General features: G+C 35.7%; 1 long non-coding RNA gene across 3 annotated transcripts in view; it reads right to left on the bottom strand.

Moving 5' to 3' along the window:
* Window positions 1–17375, bottom strand: part of LOC138708035 (uncharacterized) — an 84956-nt gene that overhangs the window by 30886 nt on the left and 36695 nt on the right. Inside the window, exons 4-5 of one of the 3 annotated variants that reach the window (XR_011334549.1) lie at window positions 13465–13689; window positions 8130–13265 (exon numbers count right to left, since the gene is read on the bottom strand). This is a non-coding gene — a long non-coding RNA (uncharacterized lncRNA). Of the gene's footprint in view, window positions 1–8129; window positions 13690–17375 lie in introns of those variants that run through there. The other 2 variants (XR_011334548.1, XR_011334547.1) reach the window with 2 other exon arrangements.

Below are 17375 nucleotides of genomic sequence, written 5' to 3'. Positions count from 1 at the left end.
ATATATATTTATTTTATTTATTTATTCCAGTGATGGATTGACACTATCTGAGTTATTAGATATAATAGAAGCAAATGATGACGTAGCAAATAAAATTCAGAATATATTTATTGTGCCACCAGACGTCTATGTTGACAATGATGAAGATTCAGCAAATGAAGATGAGGGAGGAATGATATAATCTAACAGGACGTCAGTTACGTGCTGCAGCTGAAATATGCTTAGCAAACAATGAACGAATTGGAGGAGATTATGAACCATCTGAAATGTCTTGTAGTGTCGCCTCACTATCTGTACAACCTACACAGCAGCAGCTGCAACAACGACCTCAACAACATACATGTAATTTGATTCAACAAAGTTTAGCTGCTTCTAGTGTCTTCTTACCATCTTTGCAGTCTACAGAACAGCAGCAGCAGCAACAACAACAACAACAACAATGACGACCTGAACAACAAGCGCCTGATTTGATTCAACAAAAAGTGACTGCTTCTAGTGTCTTCCCACCATCCATACAGCCTACACAGCAGCAACAGCAGCAGCAGCAGCAGCAACAACAACAACAACAACGTATGCAACAACCACCTGATTGGATTCAACAAAGAAAAACTAACCCAACTACATATGACTGGATCGAAGGTGATTTGGAACATACTAATTTTTCATTTCCTCCTGCTCACTATACACGCTTTTCACGCTGACTTATTTGAAGATTTCTTTGATGATGAGACACTAGAATATCTTGTCAAAGAAACTCAGCACTATGCACATTTTCTAACTGAAGCGGATCCTCAAATTACCATGTCAGAATTGCGGTGTTTCTTCGGTATTTTGATTCTAAGTAGGTATAATACTTTGCCTTCTAAAAGGATGTATTGGGAAACTCATGAAGATGTAAAAAATACCATGGTCAGCAATTCAATGAGAAGAAATTGGTTTCTCCAGATACAGAGATTTTTACACTTTGCTGATAACATAGCACCGAATAGTGAAGATAAAGTGTGAAAAATTCGCCCACTTATGGACAGACTAAAGAAAAAATGCCTGGCTAATTTTGTACGTACTGAATCATTATCTTATGACGAATCAATGATTAGGTACTATGGACGCCAAGGTTGCAAACAATTTATACGTAGCAAACCCATAAGGTTTGGGTATAATGTGTGGTGTCTAAATACTAGTGATGGATATTTAGTCGATTTTGACTTGTATCAGGGCAAGAGTGAGCGTGGTGACAGTGATCATGACACTTTTTTTGGCAAAGCTGCATCTCCATTAGTGCTCATGCTGGATGAACTACCAACCAAACGTGTACCCCTTCACCATTTACATGGACAACTTGTTTACAGGAGTGAATTTATTCACTTACCTGAAACATTTAGGATATGGTGCAGTTGGTACCGTAAGAGAGAACGGAGTACCAAAGTCATGTCCATTACCTGATAAGAAACCTTTCTCCAAGGAAATCAGGAGCAAGTTTCAGCATATTATTGAACACAACAATGGTATTATTTTTGTGAGATGGATAGATAATTCTATTGTTGCAAATGCATCAAACAGCACTGGACTTGCCGCAATTGGAAATGTGAAGAGGTACTCACTGAAAGACAAGAAGAATATTATGGTATCTCGTCCAGACTGTATTGCAAAATACAATTCCAATATGGGAGGAACAGATATCATGGACCAAGGGATTGCGCAATACCGTATCGTTATTCAATCCAAAAAGTGGTATTGGCCCATTGTCACTTGGCTGTTAGATATGGCCATAATGAACTCATGGTTTCTCTACAAGAAAATCCACAAGGGAACATCGCAGCTTGACTTCCGAAGAGAAATTGTCCAAGTGTATCTAACGTGCTATGGTGTTCACAGAAATCCCCTGGAAGAGCACATCCTTCCCGACAAAATTTATCAGATTTGAGATTTGATGGACTTCATCATTTTGTTGCTCACTACAATAGAAGAAGATGTGCTGGAGAAGGATGCAAGTCTTTTGGCCGGACAATGTGTCAGAAATGTAATGTAGGCTTGTGTGTGTGAGATGTTTCGCAAAATATCATACACCATGAACTGAATGAAGAGCTTCAGGCCTCATTATTGTAGCATAGGCTATCTTTGTATTTTTGTGTAATCACAGTACTGTAAGCGCCCAGTGATACCATATGGTATCAGCTAATATCTAATAGATTATACATTTTTTTTTTTAAATGTGGAATTTCTTTAATTCTTACACCCTTAACACAATAATTTCATAAATAAAAAAAAAAAAAAAGAGTGAATAACTTTTTTTCTGGCCGCTAAAGGGTTAATATATTCATAATATGCTATAAACATTGAAATATATTCAAATAACAATAAAATAAACGTCGAGAAAATTACTAATCCCGTTCTTAAGCAACAGCTTCCAAAATAAATAAGAAGGTTTAGACCTGGCTGTGTGTTAACAGAAAATCTTACACTGACACAATACCAAAGCTGCAATCTGAATAATGGTTCTAGTCAATCAAGGTTTTTTCAGTGTCAACTTCAGCTTCTTAAGTGAAACTTCAAGTAATTCCTAAGTTACTCTTAAGTCTATACTTTAAACTTTGCAGTAATTATGTTAGTAATTACAAGTACAGGAATTACTTTGACAGGAGAACTGGTGTTTAAAGTTACCCACCTAACTTCTTCGGCGGCCGGGTAGCTCAGTTGGTAGAGCAGCTGGCTACGGACTGGAAGGTCCGGGGTTCGATCCCACGTGGTGGCAGGATTTTTTCTCGTTGCCAAACTTCCAGAACGGCCCCGAGGTTCACTCAGCCTACTTTAAAATTGAGTACCGGGTCTTTCCCGGGGGTAAAAGGCGGTCAGAGCATTGTGCCGACCACACCACCTCATTCTAGTGCCGAGGTCATGGAAAGCATGGAGATGTACCTCCATGCCCCCCAAGTGCCTTCATGGCATGTTATAGGGATACCTTTACCTTTTTACCTAACTTCTTCAGAAGTTCTGTGTATTCCTGTTCTATGTTGGCTGTCTCAGGAAAGAGACTGACTCTACATTAAAAATGTCGTATTTTTATGCTAATTTCGAAGGACAATTTGCACTCAAAATTCGACTTTCTATTGGATGCTGTCATGGTAGATGCTTGGAGTTAAGATATAAAGTAACTTACAACTGACTAATACAAATTTATTTCATAGTTCGTGACACTAGCAAGACACGTATAAACATATTAGGTAATTCAAAAGAACAGAAAAAAAAAACAGGATGATTTTGTGGGAAGCCATATCTCAGTGTCCTGGGTACTGTGGTATGCACGTAACATTGCTCAAGCCACAGGTTAAAGATAGTATAATTATAAAAAATAAAAATCGTAACTTTAAACGGAAATACATTTTTTGTTGGTACCGGTATTTTAAACTATACCAGATATCTATGCTAACTGGTTATATTGTGTTGACCATATGTAGGAAATCCAATTATTCTATTTATTTTGGCTAACAGCATAGTTGCCTTCACATTGATCATCAAATCAAGTGTACGAACACTTGGGCAGGTGAAATTACTCCTATGCTGGTCAGGTCAGAGCACAACATTGCTCTTGCCTTTAAAAATATTTGGTACATTTCATAAAACAAACATTTTACAATACATCATAAATGATTACGTGAAAATTAAGTACATATTATTAATTATATAAATATTAGTTTCTGGTGTACCATTATCAAGCAATAGAATTTTGCATCCTCAAGGGAGATATGAGTTAGCTAATTTATTGCACTCGACTTCCTGCATATATAGTACCAAGAACTAGTTACGATTTCGGCGTCTTGAAATTTCTTGCTTTACAACCTTCGACCTGTTGACACAGAGAGAGTGTCTGATTCCAGTTGTTAGTGCCACATGAATAATGGGCTGAGTCCTTGCATATTTTCTGATGACTTTTAGAGAATGGATTTTTCTTCTTCTTCCTCTGCAAGTTGTTCTGTAGGTTCGGAGAGTTCCAGTGTTGTAGCCTCTGATTTTATAAGGCAATAAACTCATGGCATCAGCTGGGTTTCTAGAATCTTCTAATAGCGATGACACAAGTTCTGTGAACAACTCCATAATTTTTTCATAAATATAAAAATTAATGAGCTCTGATATAATTACAGCAGCAATTATAATTATAAGTATAAGCTGATTTCCTGGATCAGTAGGTCTAGTCCTGAGTTCAGAGGCAAGACTTGTTACATCAAAGCTTCATCGAGCTTGAACAGCTTCACTTTTTGCTATTACCTTGTTAAGTGATAGCTTCATCAGAAGATTTTTTTTTTAGTTGGTTATTTAACGACGCTGTATCAACTACTAGGTTTTTTTAGCGTCGATGAGACTGGTGATAGCGAAATGATATTTGGCGAGATGAACTCGAGGATTCGCCATAGATTACCTTGCATTCACATTACGGTTGGGGAAAACCTCGGAAAAAACCCAACCAGGGCTCGAACCCGTGCCCGAACTCAACTTCAGACCAGCAGGCAAGCGCCTTAACCGACTGAGCCATGCCGGTGGCTTCATCAGAAGATTCTGTTCTTCCTTATAATATACATAATAAAAATATTTAATTTTTGGAAGGAAAATATTAAGATTTCTCCATAATTTTATTTCTGTGCATCCCATAAAATGTGGAAACAGTTTGAATGAATCAGAATAAATGTAACAATTAGAACTATTACTTATAAGACTAGTGTTCTCCAATTTGTGATTCATAACCTCATTCCCTGTAGGTTCATCTTCGAAACAAGAAGTGTAGCACTTAAGAGTGACATTGGTTAGCTTGTATAAGCTAAACCCAAAACTGGGTATCAGGTGAGCTAATCCAAGTAGCTAAGAATGGAGAGTACAAAATTAATCTATTACATTGTTCCATAACAATTTTTGTTTTACCCAAAAAGAGTGCTATAACACAATTTGGTTGTTCTTGCCTATACAGTGTTCTGTTCGCATTTCAGGAGAAGATCCGAGCAAGGAATGCGAGTTTTTCCCTCACTCTTATAACCAATCCCCGATACAGAACTGGTCGGCCAATGACTGAGCCTTGTTTGTACCAGCTGTCTATTGACTGAGCCTTGTTTGTTCGAGCCAGCCAATGACACCACCCTCATCTACCTGCTCCTTCAGAGATGCTAAGTTACTCGTACTAGCTTACCCTCTCCTCTTACTCTGCAAGGACCATACTCCCCTTGCAGAGATCCCCTCATGAAATGTGAATAGTATAATCTTATGGATAAATCGTGAAATAACTTTCAGTACACTTGTTCAATATTTCATCATATAACATTGTGAAAGACTGTCCGTCCTCATATACTGCCAGATATAGTTCATCTATGTCAACCATCATGTGCTTCTCCAGGAAGGTATGGAAAATTAGTAGAGGATGGACACGACATAATTCAAAACAATGATTTGCAGCTTTCAAAGTTATTTATACAAATCGTCTAATACTGCTACTATTAAAAGTAGTAGTTACATGAACAGTGACTATATCATAATACACATCATTGCTGCACCTCCAGAATCCAATGTGCATTTAAACAAATTTTTCAGGAGAAAGAAAAAACATCATTTTAATTCCCTTGATTTTCAAAGCTACTTGGTTATAATTTCAATCACTACAGAAAAATGATCAAATTATACCAAAAGTAACTTTGAAAATTACGGGAATTAAACGAGATGTTTTTTATCTTTCTCCTAAAAAATCTGTTTAAATGCATATAGCGGATTTTGGAGGCTCAGCGATGACATGCATATCCTCAAATGTTGCAGTTGTTATCAATGACATACCAAAATCAATTTCAACGAGACCTGTTGCAAAATTTTAGAGAGATCATGTGGCCTAATTAATGAAGTAGACAATTTGCCTTAAGATGTCACATACATGTTGTAAGAGTGACCAAAAGACAAAATTTTGATTCCGAAACAGCTAGTTCTATTTCTCTAATTAGTGAACTATATACAGTTTGTTTCTTCAGAAGAATTGAATATCATTCATGTAGGTTTGGACTTTATTAATACTTATTGCAAAGTTAGAACCTGAATCTCTCAAAGTTTTAGCCAGTTGTATAGTGTTCTGTGCATTTAAATGACGTGTTTCATCCAAATTCTTGTTCCATGATGACTGATGTTCCTCAATGTGCAACATTTTTTAAATCCTTGGAGTTGATCAGTAACTAAATTAATATTATGAGGTCCCTTGAATCCACAATTCCAAATAAATATTCTAAAATATAACCTCCTACATCAACAAGTCCACGTTTGATTCGATTTTGATATTAATAACAATATATGATACATACAAGATGAAATTTTGATCATATTCTGGCAAGATATTTAAATTATCTTGTAAATCGTCAGCTAATTTATTCACTAAAATTTTAATTCCATCATTCCAAAAATTTGTTAATCCTCCAATACTAATTCTGCTATGTTTTCTCTGGGTACAACAAGCACTCCTCTTACGTGATGAATCACACGTGCACGCACGCACGAACGTACACACACATAGACACGTACACACACATAGACACATACACACCCACGCACACACACACACACACACAGACACATACACACCCACACACGCATACATACTTCTTCCAGATCAATATTGACTACTATGGTCAAACGTTCACCTGTCAATAGAATGTCATGATCTTTGAGAAAAATGGTGTCCTTGTTTAATTTCAGACCATCCACCGGAATTCCTGGGTTTTCTGATATTGTATACACTATGCATACAGTAAAAACTGTAAGAAATAAACAACAGTTGAGTCCTATTACTCTTTAAGTTTATAGGGGCCTAAACATCTTTTCTACAACAATCTTATTGTGTGAAACCAGAGCTAAGTAATTATAAATTTAAATAGGCTTCACCAAACACATAATGGCAATAAATAAATTTACATAAATTTCAAAACGTATAATTTTGCTTAATGCTGCGGTTGGATATTATTCAATGAACCCTACCGGTCAGCATGTTAGATCTAATATCGTCATATGGTGAATGCTAAGCGTGACTTCAAATATGCTCTAGTTTCCTTTGTTTCTTTATTTAATTGTCGTATTCTACACCCAATATCTACAGTATATGGGTATCTAGTTGCTTGAACATTTTCTGTACTATTATTATCATTATTATCTATGCTAGACTCGCTAGATTCTTTGAATTCCTCATTAGGCTGTTCATTAGGGTTGTTATTTTGGCTCCCACAATAACATCAAAAGTCGGTCATTTCGGCTCCCACTTCAACACTGGAGACTGGTTGTATCGGCTCCTGCTTTGCATTTAACAGGCGTAGGACTAAAATATTGGCATGGTTAAAAATTTTGTTAACATAAGAACATTTCGTCTAAGTAACATAATGTTAACATAAAATACTTTTCGTCCATATTATATACACTGACTTGTAATATAATGAAAATATTTTGAGTTCAATCCATAAGATTTATCTATTTGCTGTGGGTAATTATGTTTGTATCCTTTATTCAATATTTCGATATCTTCATCTGAGAATTGTACATCTGTTAAGTTAACGAACCTATTAGTGTTCTTCGGTTGTTGGGCATTATTTGATGGTTTTGTCGAACTGGATCTTAGCTTGTCTAATTTATTGTTCAATGTGTTATATTTGTTTTCCATTAAGATCTTTATTTTGTTCATTATTTGATCTAAAATGGGCCATGCCGGTAGTCGAGGTTTTAGAATTTTGTATGTGAAGTTCACATAATTTTGTATTCATAAGATCTTTTTTCTTATGTAAGAATTTAATTTCATTTTTGATCCATGTTGTTTCAGCCAAGGTTTTTGTTTTTTTAGCTGATATAGTTCTGCTTTTGATTTTGATTTTTGCATAATTAGGTGTTAGTTTTTCTTTCAGACATTGTTGGTTAAACCAAATGTTTGCATTTGTGTTGTGTAATTTGATCTTCAAGTTCAGATAACGTTTATATAATACTGTCTGATTTACATTAATATTTTAGAATTCATTTTGTATTCAGATAAATCTAATATAATATAATGAAAATATTTTGAGTTTAATCCATAAGATTTATCTATAGATAGAAAATATTTTGAGTTCAATCCATAAGATTTATCTATAGATAGATAGATAAATCTTATGGATTGAACTCAAAATATTTTCATTATATTATATTAGATTTATCTGAATAAAAAATGAATTGTAAAATACTGACTTGTAAATTTGTAGCTCACTTTTTGCATATACTGCAGTCTAGTGATCCTCCTTTGTTGCAAGTCATTCATGGCTGCCTCAATAATTGTATCAACTGTGTTTCGCTTCTTTAATTTTCTTTTGTCGTTATTGCTTCAAAGCTTTTATGTACGTGCCTTCTTGAATTTCCTTCAATATTTCCATGAAATGATATATATTAGCATGGGCATCATTAAATTCCTGGTTGAATTTCGCATGAAACGATTCACAGCAGTTTGTAGTCCAATCTCCTGTATTACCAAAATTAGCCCACATTTCAGGAGGGAAGTCAGATTCACAACACACAACACAATAGCCATTCAGGGAAGAATACTGCTCCACAACCAGGAGTCGAAATGACTGTTCAAAAGAAGAATACCACTATACACCTGGAGCTGATACGACCATTCAGGTAAGAACAACTTTTCAGACCAGGGAGCCAATATGACCATGAAGTGTAGCAACGGGAGCCGATACGACTACCCCCATCTGAAAATATACAAAAACGTACTGGAGTATTTCAACTACCCTGATTGGTATAAGGAAGGTGCTGAAAAGCTTGGGACTGTGAGTGTTAATATTGTGGCGCCAGTATAGACAACAAATTCCCAGATTTTACCCTCTACATCTAAGGTAGGCTAGAGACCTTGTTGAAGGCAGAAGGCACTACCATAGCTGCGTATTACTGGTTTTCTATTCTTATACTGGTCCTGTTTGGGTATTGCTTAGGATACCCCTCCTGTCCTCTTTTTCAATTCTGTTGGATGTAACCAAATAGCTCACATTCATAGCATTGGATGCTCAGTCAGGTACTTTCTGCATGTCCCTCAGCTAACCCTTGCCCCTTTGGTCAGCTACTTCCAAAATTATTGCTGTTATAATTACCGAAACTGCCTTTGAAGTAACTTCTTCAGGACAGGTAACCTCTTCTGTGGACTGCATCAAAATTGTGGGTGCTCCATTTATTTTCATTGTTATTTCTATTGATTGTTTCGCTTTTTACAGTAAAAAATATGTCTATATTTCAAGTTTTTAGGAGTAGTAATCCCTTCATTCTTTCCTGCATTATAACATTAGTGTAGTTGGCATCCTGAGCCTAACTTTTCTTTCTGGAGTTCCCTTAAGAATATGAATGAATGCTGCTACTACTCGTCCATTAGCTTCCTTCTTTACAACATCTCGTTCTGATACAAGTGCATCAGGATCAATAGTTTTGAGACTGTCATCTGGCTCTATCGCAAAATTCCTCTGGGATCTCATGTTTTTCTTGTATCACATTATTGAACCCTGGATAATGTAATTCCTTAGTCTTCTTAAAAACTCTAAATGTAATTTCTGAGATTTGCAAACTAGAAGTGGTATCAAAATAAATACAAACTGTTCCTCGCAATTTCAAAATACCTATCTGTAATATGTCTGCTTCTGAAAGTCTTCCCATTAACTCCACTGTCTTCATCTGGTCGAAAAAGGAGTAACAGGAATACTATGAGTCACCCTTCCATGTGTCTACCAATTTGCAATGCTTAAATCTTTCAGAACTACAGAGGTGGAAACTATTAAGCTCCTGGAGCAAGACTACTGTCCGAAACTTTGATTTTGGTTCCAATCTTATTTCAGTTTCCTTTTGTTTGTTTTAAGGTGCATACACACGAACAATGAACAAATGATGAAGCATAACATCGTTGTTTGTTTGCTGTTCAGAGCAATGTACAAATCATCAGCACTGCTGATTATCTGCAGTAATGGCAGATGGATATAATTATAGCAGTGTGACCATTGTTATTATTATAGGCAGTTTAAGAAAGTTAAAAAACAAAAGGCGATGGTGGTAGACAACACTCTACAAAAGTTGCAATCGGCAGAGGTACTGACTTGATTCATGATTTATGTCAAATTGAATCCGGACAGTTTCACAATTTTTGTCACATTTCAGGAACAGACTTCGAAATATTACCATGCAAAATAGTGCCATAAAATTTCCTGATCCCTATATACATCAATAAGTCTGATACCAGCTTCTTCAGCTTCTTCAGTCCACTCCAGTTTCGACATCCTGCTGCTCAAATTAAACTAACCGCTTCGTTCTCCTACGAAATGCAAACAAGTGGCAAATCCCATCCACAACGAATACCATCTTCCTTTGATGTACTGACAAGTGATGGATCAATACCGAAGGCAAACCAAATGATCGGTTTCACCAAAATTTCAACCTTCTGATTCCTAGCAGCTACAATTGATCCTGCATGGGTCATTATATGTGTACAAAAGTCCTGAGTGCACATAGAGATTTCTGTACCCGTGGTAGTAGCTTTAAACAGACTAATATGTATACGGAGATTTCAGCTGTGCATGGAGACCCATGCTGCTACTCATATGTTGCTGCTCATCCAATATTGTGGAACATAATCTGTCCACTCTATCTCAAGCAGTGGATAGTCGTAATCAAGAGGAAGAAATCAGATTAAAAGCCTAACATCAAAAATGAATACGAGACCTTCAGAATGTTCGTAAATATATATCTTCTGTGCAGGTATAGTTTGAGACAAGCCTTGATGGCCTTATTTCCTGAATATGGCAAAGAAGTCTCCCTCTTCCAGCCATTTACTTAAAGGGACTAACCCTCACACCAACAAAGGAACAGTAGCAACCAGACCTCATTAAGGAAAAAATGCGGTGTTGACAAGGATCTAAATTTCTCAGTTTCTATCGGTCTGGTCAGTGTATGTATGTGCAGTGCAGTGACCGATTGAAACAAGTTCTTCCATTTTTCGGCCATGGTTCAGTGGTGCGGAAGTTTGCTAGGCAAGAAATGAAGAGCAAAATTCATATCCTGACCCTTCGTCTGAAAGAATTCCTACAAAAGGTTTAAACCCTGGTCCTTCATCTAAGATGACCCCCATAAAGAAAGAGGACCTTGTTACTGGAATAGAGCAAAATTGCGAACACAGACTGTGAAGATGATGAAAAAAGCTAAACATTTTCTGCGTTCCGTCGTTGATAAACGGGACGTGTTATTAAATAGCAATTTAAAATAATTAACTGTGGATGCGACAGGTGTAGTAATTACCATGGTAAAGAGAATTTCATCCATCAATCTCAACATATATCAGACTCCGACTAAAGAACACTAGAAGAAGAGTCACTTCTCTTCTGAACTAAGTGACGACTTTTCTTGTGAACTATTGTGCAGAACAATCTATAAGTGTAATTGAAACAGTGTGATAGTAAATGGTCTCGAGGGTACACAACGTGCTGATGGCTGTGTACTACTTAAAAACTCGAGAAATGCTATCTAATCCTACCAAGTCCTACACATGCATGTCTTCATCATGATCCCTGGAAAATACTAAGTCATGTGAGAGCGCAAAGTGGGTTCTTGATGCTATAATTAAGACCCATCAGCTACAGAAGAAAACCCCGACAGAAAATTATCATCCTCTCAGGATTGCTGGGTGTTGGGCACAGGGTTGGCTACTCTATCCTGTAAAAAACCCATTGCTAGGAAACCAAAAGAATCAGAAACCAAATTTGAGGGAAGAAGAGGTGTGGGATGGCCGAAACTGCGATGGATAGATGGGTCTATGGATGGATGGATGGATGGATGGATGGACGGCTGGAGTTTTAGAAGACTTGAGAAGGTTAAGTATCAAAGGATGGTGGCTGGTTGTCAGAGACAGAGAAGCCTAGAAGAGGATTCTAAGGGAAGCTGAGGCTCATAATAGATTGTTGTGCTGCTGAAAATGATTAATCAAAACCGTGTATCATCTATTTCAGAGAACTTGATTCAAGTCATGCGGAAAAACACTGAGCTATGTTTCCATTCTTTTTCATAAACGCTTTTTTTTTAAGTTTAATGATTCTATTTTCTTATTTTTTTATCTAATAAATATTAAGTTCTAAATACCATGGTCGCAACAATCGAAGGGTTCATAACGTATTAATAACATATTTAGCAAAAGACTCGGCATATGTTAAAGGTGCTTTCAGGCAGGGGGATGGAATAATTTTTTATACAAACTTTCAAACTGTGTTAGGTACTGGGAGTAGGATCTATGTACAAGAGGATGATTATCCGTCAGATGGCTCAAATGAGGCTTGGATCACACAGTTACAATGAAAACATTCACAATTTATTAAACTGTACTTATCTTTTTCTCTGTTACCCTGCTAATTCATTTTTCATGTTTCCATTTTTTGCTATAAATGATTTATGTTTGTTTATTTATTTTTTAATCTTTATATGTGCTTTCGCCTTTTTACCTGTAATAAATTTTAATTCCTAAATAACATGGTCATAACAATCAAACAGTGCACGTCTTATAATGTATTTAGCAAAAGATGCGGCAACCCTGTAAAATCTGATATTTTGCAAATATTAAAGCTGATTTCATGCAGGGGGATGGGGAGAGGACGTTAAGGCTTGTTCCCAAGTATACTCTGAATTGCTTACTGAGTCTGTTTGCAAAAGTTATATCTAATCGCAATCCTGCTTGCAATCACACAAATTCAGTAGACCTTTTGTGTTCTTGAATTAACATTGTTTCAATTGTAGTATAGTATCAAAAAACTCTTTCAACAAGACATGAGTAATTACTTGAGTCTAGTGATGGTAATGGATGAGAAATTACTATCAAATGAAACAAAAAATTGGTAAATTCTTTGATCCTCTAAAATAATCTATAGGCAGGACAAAAGAAGGCCATAGGTACACATACACTACCATCAGTTTAACTAAAAAAAAATTCAAAAATAAAAACACAAACTAAAAATTATTAAATTATATAAGAAAAATGCACACATCACAAAAAATATATTATAAAACACAAGAGCTACCCATTTTGAAAATCTTGCAACATTCCCATCACCTATCATGCCCAGGCAATGGACAAAGGATGAGAGGTAGGGTCCCGAGATAGTTCAGGTAACTCACCTATCAAATCTAGTATCACTGCAATGGATGCCACAAAACCACAGGTTCGAATAAGGATCAGACTTCAATGTGAAGCAAGTTGGTAGGCCAGCAATTATTCACTGCAATAAGGATGATTGTACTAACCAACTAAAAATATATTAATATATTCATAGTAAGCAATAAACAATAAAACTTATTCAAATAACAATATAATGAATTTCGAGAAAATTACTAATTGCCTTCTTAAGCTACAGTTTCCAATATATAAGTAATAAGCTTCAGATCTGGCTGTGTATTAACAGACAATCTTACACTTACATATTATCAAAGCAGAAATCTGCATAATGGTCCTAGTCAATCCAAAATTTTCTAAATTACAACTTCACCTTCTGAAGTGATAATTCAAAAGTTACTTTTAACTTAATACTTCAAACTTTGAAGTACAAAAATTACTTGGACAGGAGAACAACAGGTGTTTATAGCTACCCGCCTAACTCCTAACTTTTTAAGTAGTTCCGTGCATTCCTCTTCTGTCAGCTGCATCTGGAAAGAGAATGATTCTACCTTACAAATGTGGTATTTTTATACTAATTTTAAAGGACAATTTGCACTCAAAATGCGATTTTCTATTGGATGGTTCATGGTAGATGCTTGGACTTATGATAGGAAGTAGCTTACAATTGGCTAATATACATGAGTACCTCCATGGAAAAAAGGTTGGATGTAACAAGTTTTCCAAGTGTTACATCCAACCTTATTCCACAGAGGTATTCAAATATATTTCATAGATCATGAGTGACACTAGCAATACACCTTAACAATATTAGGTAATTCCGAAGAACAGAAAAGCAGGACGAGTTGGTGGGATGTCACATCCCAGTATCTGGATACTGTGCTGTACACGTAGTATTTATTGCTCAGACCACAGATTAAATTTGGTAAAATTGAAGACCTCTCCGGAAAAGGATGTAACATCTAATTATTGAAATATGAGACTTAGGTTGAAAAAGTAATTTTGAAACATTCATTTTTAACAATAAATTAATGCATTCAATAGCTGAATAAACTTGCATCCTTGATTAGTCAAATGGTTATGGTACTAAACATACGCCTAATAAAATTTGCCACTGAATTAATTTTTTCTTTCTCCTGAAATATGAATTACAGTTCTGTTTGTTGCATCCTTATTCCAGGGAGGTTTTCAAATATAAAAGATAGAAATCCTAACTTTAAATGAGAATACGTTTATTCATATTTTATACCATATCAAATATCTAAGCTAACTTGCTACAATGAGTTGTTCATACATAGTAAATGCAATTAGTCTACTTAATTTAGCTAACAACGTAGTAGCATTCACACTGATCATCAAAAGAAAGTGCATGAACACCAGGGCAGGTGAAAGTGCAACTATGCTGGGTCAGGTCGGAGCACTACAGTCTACACAGTCATAAGCAACACAACAACCTAAATGTGTTAAAAAAGATGTGATCAAATTTAAGTTACACTAAGGTAATATGTTGATCAGTACAGGTAAAATGTGTTTTCCAATCACGCCAGTGAACTCTATTGTAAGTTGTGTACAGTGAAAGTGGCAAGGTACACGGTATGTAAAATTAGGAAACACACAGCTTGGAAGTGAAATAATCCTGCAGATTGAAAGGGACAATAGGGTACACTTATGAATAGAAAACCTATAATATGTTTTGTGATTAAATTCACGGTAAATTAGAAAATTAAGTTGGAAGTTTCAGCATCTGGCAACCTCGCAACTAACACAGTGCTCTTTCTTCTCTTAATACAGATGTAAGAGGTCAACGAACTCAGGTCTGTCTCCTTAGGCGAACCTCACTCTCTGACAATGTTGCAATCTGTTCGCATCATACAGTGGCTTGAAATCAGTGGTTTTTAATTAAATCTACATGAAAACTGACCACGCTATTGAAAATGAAAATTAAAAAATTACATCAAAAGTATAAATGATTCTTTAATAGATTTTCTATTGATATGGATAAAAATCACAATCTGACTCGCAACTGTTACTGAATAAGAGTGTGTTAAACATTTGGGAAAAAACATTTTTTTCTGAGAAAACTGTGAACTTTCCATCAATATGATATTACACTTTTTTATTACATAGAACATGAGCTCTTCTCTCTAAAAATCTGCAGATTTATTTCACTTATACCATGTATAAAGTCTACTTACCTACCTACTTACAAATGAGTTTTAAAGAACTACTTACAAATGGGTTTTAAGGAACTAAGAGGTTCATTGTTGCCCTCACATAAGCCCATCAGTCCCTATCTTGAGCAAGATTAATCCAGTCCCTACCATTACATCCCACCTCCCTTAAATCCATTTTATTATTATTCTCCCATTTATGTCTCGGCCTCCCCAAAGGTCTAACACTCTATATACCGGTACATTTCTGCCCTGCCCATCTCAAACATCTGGATTTAATATTCCTAATTATGTTAGGTGAAGAATACAATGCATACAGTTCTACGTTATGTATCTTACTCCATTCTGCTGTAACTTCATCCCTCTTAACCCCAAATATTTTCCTAAGCACTTTATTCTCGAACATCCTTAGCCTCTGTTCCTCTCTCAAAGTGACAGTCCAAGTTTCACAACCATACAGAACAACTAGTAATATAACTCTTTTATAAAGTCTAACTTTCAGCTTTTTTGAGAGCAGACTGGATGACAAAAGCTTCTCAACCGAATAATAACAGGCATTTCCCATATTTATTCTGCATTTAATTTCCTCTCGAGTGTCATTTATATTTGTTAATGTTGCTCCAAGATACTTGAACTTTTCCACCTTTTCAAAGGATAAATTCCCAATTTTCATAGTTCCATTTCGTACTAAGTTCTGGTCACGAGACATAATCATATACTTCGTCTTTTCGAGATTTCCTTCCAAACCAATCTCTTTACTTACTTCAATTAAAATTTCCGTGTTTTCCCTAATAGTTGTGGATTTTCTCCTAACATATTCACGTCATCTGCATAGACAAGCTAGCTGATGTAACTCTTTCAATTCAAAACCCTCTCCATTTTCCTGGACATTCCTAATGGCATATTCTACAGCGAAGCTAAAAAGTAATGGTGATAATGCATCTCCTTGCTTCAGCCCACAGGGAATTGGAAAAGCATCAGATAGAAACTGGCCTATATGTACTCTGTTGTACGTTTCACTGAGACACATTTCAATTAATCGAACTAGTTTCTTGAGAATACCAAATTCAATAAGAATATTATATAAGACTTGTCTCTTAACTGAGTCACATGTCTTTTTGAAATCTCTGAATAACTGATGCACTGTACCCTTATACTCCCATTTTTCCTCCAATATCTGTCAAATACAAAAATCTGATCTATAGTTGATATATTATGCCTAAAACAGTACTGATGATCCCCAATTACTTCATCTACATATGGAATTAATCTTCTGAAAATAATATTAGACAAAATTTTGTACGACGTCAACAAAAGCGATATTCCTCAAAAGTAACTATGGTACAGGTAGTCTTTTCCCCTTTCTTAAAAATACGTACAATTATGGACTCCTTCCACTGTCTGGTACAATCACCTCTTTCCAAATAGAAAATACTATACAAGCTTATAAATTTTGCTAGAAAATGTGTTTCCAGTCTTGTGTATTAATTCTGCTGGAATTTCTTCGATAGCTGGAGACTTGTATTTTTTTCAGATTTTCTATCGCAATTTTGGCTTCAGGTATAAATGGCTCAGTAACAACGGGAGTCTACATTACAATTAAATGAAAGAGCATTTTCTGAAGCATTTATGGCAGTGAGTATTCTGCTAAACATACTGCAGAAGGAGAAAATGCGTGGCTTTTTAGAAAAGTACACAGGAAGGAAAATTCATACGGAATCAACACTGCAAAAGAATTAAGTACAACACTCATACGACAAATATACAACTGAAGTGAGAAACAAACTAAAAGATAAGACATTTTGGGTACCAAATGATGGAACTACAGCCTCAGTCAGACACCATATTGCTAATGTAAGTGTAGGTACATTAAATGTAGAAAGTGCTGATAGACTCTACCTTCTAACCATTGAAGTGTTAGACAAGGTTAATTCTTCTACCATATCTCATCTTTTTAATAGTGCTATGAGATTACTTTGGTCATCATGTGCAGTAGCGTACAGTATGGAAATGTCTTGCTATTTGTCACAGATGCTGCAATTTAC

Source organism: Periplaneta americana, chromosome 10, assembly GCF_040183065.1.
Source record: "Periplaneta americana isolate PAMFEO1 chromosome 10, P.americana_PAMFEO1_priV1, whole genome shotgun sequence".
NCBI lineage: Eukaryota > Metazoa > Arthropoda > Insecta > Blattodea > Blattidae > Periplaneta > Periplaneta americana.
Note: the sequence above shows the minus strand (reverse complement) of the source record. Positions and strands in the feature narration are given on the sequence as shown.